The 6,240-nt window shown below is 47.5% G+C and overlaps 1 pseudogene; it reads right to left on the reverse strand.

The window, feature by feature from the left end:
• Nucleotides 1–1,710, reverse strand: part of LOC137536826 (zinc finger protein 850-like) — a 49,107-nt pseudogene extending 47,397 nt beyond the window's left edge.
• Nucleotides 1,711–6,240: the final 4,530 nt, after the last annotated feature.

Below are 6,240 nucleotides of genomic sequence, written 5' to 3' on the forward strand. Positions count from 1 at the left end.
ATGTGACTTTGTAAAGAAACATTTCTCACACTCAGGACTCTCATGCAGCTTCTCTCTGGTATGGACAAGGTGGTGGAGTTGTAGTTGGCCTCTGGTGGGGAAGCTTTTACTGCACTCAGAACATGAAAATTGTTTGATTTCCATGTGGGACAGTTTATGTGTACGGAGTATGTTTTTTGCAGCATAACTTTTCCCACACTCTGTACACTGGAAAAGCCTTTCTCCTGTATGATACCTCTGGTGGGTTATAAGCGCTGATTTACAATGAAACCCTTTTCCACACCCGTCACAGTGAAGAGGCTTCACCCCAGTGTGGATATGCTGATTACTCTGAAGATTTTGTTTTTGAGTGAAATGTTTCCCACACTCTGAACATTCATAAGGCTGCTCTCCCATATGAAGCCTCTGGTGGATAGTTAGAGAGGATTTATATATGAAGTGTTTCCCACACTCATCACAGGAGAACTCCGACTTTCCTTTGGATGTTGTCGTTTGCTCTTGCTCCTCTGTGTCAGAGTGGGTGTCCAGCTCATCATTAGAGGGGTTGTACTCTGACTCATTGCAGCTGTCACTCTGTTCATGTGATGTCACTAATCTGTCATCTGTCACGTTCTGCTCTTCTGGTTCCTGGTCACCATGGATGGAATCTTGCATGATGTCTGTTTTCTTTGAAGTTCTTTTGGAAAGTGTAACAGCCGCTGTAACAAAAAACAACAGTCATTCATCACTTACAGCACAACTCTCTATAATATCTGTCTTATTTGTTTCTATTTGCTCCATTGTTGATGGGATGTTTGATGTACCAAAGTTCAACTTTGATAACCAAAATGAGAACTATACATATGAAGCTAGCAGTTAAAATCTATGTGAAAAGACAAGTATTGTCCTTTGACACATTCTTTATTCTTTCTAATTGATTTTTTTTATTCTTACTGATGGACTCTGCATTCCATCATTATAATATTATATATGGAATGTATGATACTATTGAGGATTATTTCATTATTAGTGTTTTTTTGGAAGTTCTTTTGGAACGTGTTACAACCGCTGTAACAAAAAACAGTGATTTATCACTTACAACACAACTCTCTATAATATATGTTTTATTTGTTTATTTTTTTCATTGTTCCTTATATTACAGTGTGTGCAGCTGATGGGAGATTTGATGTACTAAAGTTAAACTTTGAAAAACAAAATGGGAATTATACAAATGAAGCCAGCAGTTAGGGCTTGTTTACACTAAGGGCGATTTTGGCTTTTTTTAAGCGCCAGCAATTTTCAAAATTGCCCTAAAAGCGCTTGTGCAATGATTCCCTATGAGAGTGTTCACATATGAGCGGTTCGATTCCAATCCTCTCACCAAAGCGCTGCCTGTACCATTTTGGGGGGCGATTTGCCTCAACGGAAGGTATGGCGAAAGGTATAGCTCTTGAAAAAACGCTTTGAATAGCAATTTCCCCATGTAACATTTTGTGGAGATGCAGCTGCGGGCAGTCAGGATGCCCCCGCAGCTGCTTCGGTTTCCCTGTCGGGCGTTTCTCCTGTCCCTCCGGCGTCTAGCACGCCGAGGGGATTGTCATTAGCTCATAGGGTGGCTTTGTCGTGTGCGCACAGACAGGACCTTTATGCGGGGAGGAGGCGCGTCAGCTGACCTGCCGGTTGGCTGACGTCAGAGGAGACTTTCGGCAGCTCTAATTGGTTGATGAGCATGGGCGTGGCCGAGGGGTCTCCTCCGCTTCTTAAGCCTCCGAGAATCACTCGCAACTTGTCTGCTGTTGCAAATGCTTCGTGTGACCTTAGACTCAGACCTGTAACGATTGTGGAACTTTCTCCGTGATCAGCGCACAACGCGTGCGCTGACACGACGGAAATCCTCCACAAGCGTATATTTGCAGGCACCCAGCAAAAGGTGCTACGCTCCTGTAGAGGGAAATTCCTGTCGGCAGTTGGCGCTGGGGAGTGCAGAGGAACCAATCCTCTGTACCTCCACAAGTGCCAGACAGGAATTGTACGAAGCGCAGAACGCAATCGCAAGAGAGGCGATTGCGAATGAGATTGAGCAAAGGGATAGGTTGTATGTGTGTGCGCCAATCCAGTCGCCACCCCACGACCGCGCACACACAACAGCAGATACGAAATAGGAACGCGATCGCGGGAGGTGCGATCGCCAGACGTGACACAAGGCAGATCAGGATAGAATACGAGGGTAGCAAAGGCACAGCAAATACAATAAGGAGATACGGAAAATAACAAACGCTAGCTAACCACGAACACCGCACTCATTCGCAACAGTGCACGCGGTTATGCGCGATCTCCACGTGATAAGCACAATAGAGACAAGCACGCCTAACTAACCATTAACAGACAAACATGAAAAAGAGGACGCGAGCGCTTGCTTAACGGTTACCTCACCGAGCCTGCAGCAAGCGTAGCGGACAAGACAGACACACGAAAACAGGGACAAACGAGAGATAGGATCCACAGCACTAGCGAAAAGTGGCTAGCGTGATCCAGGTACAGAGTAGCAGAACAGAAGGATCCCCAGCGCTAGCGAAAAGTAGCTAGCGCGATCCCAGAAGACAGAACAGAAGGATCCCCAGCGCTAGCAAAAAGTAGCTAGCGCGATCCCAGGAGACAGAACAGAATACAATACAATACAATACAATAACATTTGTAAAGCGCTTTTCTCCCATAGGACTCAAAGCGCATAGCTGTGTCTCAGATTAATACAGGGTTTCAGGCTGGGTTGTGTTACAGAGGAGATAGTCAGATGTTCATGAATGCCAGACTGAAAAGGTAGGTTTTCAGTTTAGACTTAAATGCTTCCAGGGATGGGGCTGTCCTGATTGGGTGTGGCAGGGAGTTCCAAAGTGTAGGGGCAGCATGACAAAAGGCTCTGTCTCCAAAGGTTTTGAGGTGGACTCTGGGGGTGACCAAGGTGTTACGTCCTTTTGATCTAAGATTGTGGGGCGTGTGATGTAGTTGTAACAAGTCCTTCAGGTATCCAGGGCCCAGATTGTGCAAGGATTTGAATGTCAGTAAGCCAATCTTAAACAGAATTCTCCATTTTATCGGTAGCCAGTGGAGTGAGCTCAGGGTTGGTGTTATGTGGCAATGGCGGGGTTGGCTCGTTAACAGCCTTGCGGCGGCATTCTGTACTAATTGCAGGCGGCGTAAGTCTTTCTTATGCAGGCCTGTGTAGAGGACGTTGCAGTAGTCTAACCTTGATGTGACGAAGGCATGAACTAGGGTTGGAAGATCCTCTGAAGGAATTAGGTGTTTAATCCTTGCAATATTCCTTAGGTGAAAGAAGGACTGTTTCACAACAGCTGAGATTTGATTCCTGAAGCTTAATTTCCCATCAATCAGTACTCCCAGGTAGTGTTGGGCGAACAGTGTTCGCCACTGTTCGGGTTCTGCAGAACATCACCCTGTTCGGGTGATGTTCGAGTTCGGCCGAACACCTGACGGTGCTCGGCCAAACCGTTCGGCCATATGGCCGAACTAAGAGCGCATGGCCGAACGTTCCCCGAACGTTCGGCTAGCGCTGTGATTGGCCGAACGGGTCACGTGGTTCGGACCCGAACGCGCTCTGATTGGCCGAACGGTCACGTGGTTCGGGTAAATAAATACCCGAACCACGTCATATCTCCGCCATTTGTCTGTGGGTTTAGCTTTGGGTAGGCAGGCAGGGTAGTTCGCGCTCCAGCCACGCTAGCCAGGGTCCCCCCTGTCATTGTGTCACTGCTGGGAACAGTAGTACACCGCTTGCTCAGCCACACTATATAGCATTCTGTTTACTGCCACTCTGTGTACCTCGCTCAGCCACACTATATAGCATTCTGTTTACTGCCACTCTGTGTCTGCTGGGAATAGTAGTACACCGCTTGCTCAGCCACACTATATAGCATTCTGTTTACTGCCACTCTGTGTACCTCGCTCAGCCACACTATATAGCATTCTGTTTACTGCCACTCTGTGTCTGCTGGGAATAGTGGTACACCGCTCGCTCAGCCACACTATATAGCATTCTGTTCACTGTTCTGTGTCTGCTTGGAATAGTGGTACACCGCTCGCTCAGCCACACTATATAGCATTCTGTTTACTGTTCTGTGTCTGCTGGGAATAGTGGTACACCGCTCGCTCAGCCACACTATATAGCATTCTGTTTACTGTTCTGTGTCTGCTGGGAATAGTGGTACACCGCTCGCTCAGCCACACTATATAGCATTCTGTGCACTGTTCTGTGTCTGCTGGGAATAGTGGTACACCGCTCGCTCAGCCACACTATATAGCATTCTGTTCACTGTTCTGTGTCTGCTGGGAATAGTGGTACACCGCTCGCTCAGCCACACTATATAGCATTCTGTTTACTGTTCTGTGTCTGCTGGGAATAGTGGTACACCGCTCGCTCATCCACACTATATAGCATTCTGTTCACTGTTCTGTGTCTGCTGGGAATAGTGGTACACCGCCCGCTCAGCCACACTATATAGCATTCTGTTCACTGTTCTGTGTCTGCTGGGAATAGTGGTACACCGCTCGCTCAGCCACACTATATAGCATTCTGTTCACTGTTCTGTGTCTGCTGGGAACAGTAGTACACCGCTCGCTCAGCCAGAGTATATAGCATTGTGTTTACTGCCACTCTGTGTACACCGCTCAGCCAGACTATATACCATTGTTTACTGACACTCTGTGTACACCGCTCAGCCAGACTATATACCATTGTTTACTGACACTCTGTGTACACCGCTCAGCCAGACTATATACCATTGTTTACTGCCACTCTGATTCTGCTGGGAACAGTAGTACACCGCTCGCTCAGCCAGACTATATAGCATTGTGTTTACTGCCACTCTGTGTACACCGCTCAGCCAGACTATATACCATTGTTTACTGACACTCTGTGTACACCGCTCAGCCAGACTATATACCATTGTTTACTGAAACTCTGTGTACACCGCTCAGCCAGACTATATACCATTGTTTACTGCCACTCTGATTCTGCTGGGAACAGTAGTACACCGCTCGCTCAGCCAGACTATATACCATTGTTTACTGACACTATATAGCAGACTATATAGCATTGTGTGTACACCGCTCAGCCAGACTATATACCATTGTTTACTGACACTCTGTGTACACCGCTCAGCCAGACTATATACCATTGTTTACTGACACTCTGATTCTGCTGGGAACAGTAGTACACCGCTCGCTCAGCCAGACTATATACCATTGTTTACTGACACTCTGTGTACACCGCTCAGCCAGACTATATACCATTGTTTACTGCCACTCTGATTCTGCTGGGAACAGTAGTACACCGCTCGCTCAGCCAGACTATATACCATTGTTTACTGACACTATATAGCAGACTATATAGCATTGTGTGTACACCGCTCAGCCAGACTATATACCATTGTTTACTGACACTCTGTGTACACCGCTCAGCCAGACTATATACCATTGTTTACTGCCACTCTGATTCTGCTGGGAACAGTAGTACACCGCTCGCTCAGCCAGACTATATACCATTGTTTACTGACACTCTGTGTACACCGCTCAGCCAGACTATATACCATTGTTTACTGCCACTCTGATTCTGCTGGGAACAGTAGTACACCGCTCGCTCAGCCAGACTATATAGCATTGTGTTTACTGCCACTCTGTGTACACCGCTCAGCCACACTATATAGCATTGCGTACTCTGCCAGTCAGTGTGTATATTGCTGGGATCAGTAATACTCCACTCACCGTCAACCACTATATGAGCTCAACATGAGTTCCCCAGAGACCTCCGCTGTGAGCAGCACTCCCAACAACAGCAACAGCCAACGCCCCACGCAAGCTATAACATCCACCCCAGCAGCCAGTGGTCAGCAGCAGCCCTCCCCGGAGGAGAACGTTGTGTCCATCAGTCCGTCGCCAGAGCGATTAATGAGGGCTGCCATTGAGGAGATGATGGGGCCTGATGTGGAGGAGGAGGTCTGGCTCAGGCCAGCATCCCAAGTTAATGTTGAGGACGATGAGGGGTCTGTGTCTGGGGATGTTGGGGTGGCAGAGGTGGTGGGTGGGTCAGACTCAGGAGAAGAGTTGTATGATGAGGATGATGATCGGGACCATCTGTATGTGCCTCAGAGTCCGACCCCGGAAAACATGTTGTATCGTGTGTTTAGGTACTAAAATCTGCGTTCCCTCCCAGTAGTGTTGGGCGAACAGTGTTTGCCACTGTTCGGG

Source organism: Hyperolius riggenbachi, chromosome 10, assembly GCF_040937935.1.
Source record: "Hyperolius riggenbachi isolate aHypRig1 chromosome 10, aHypRig1.pri, whole genome shotgun sequence".
NCBI classification, from domain to species: domain Eukaryota; kingdom Metazoa; phylum Chordata; class Amphibia; order Anura; family Hyperoliidae; genus Hyperolius; species Hyperolius riggenbachi.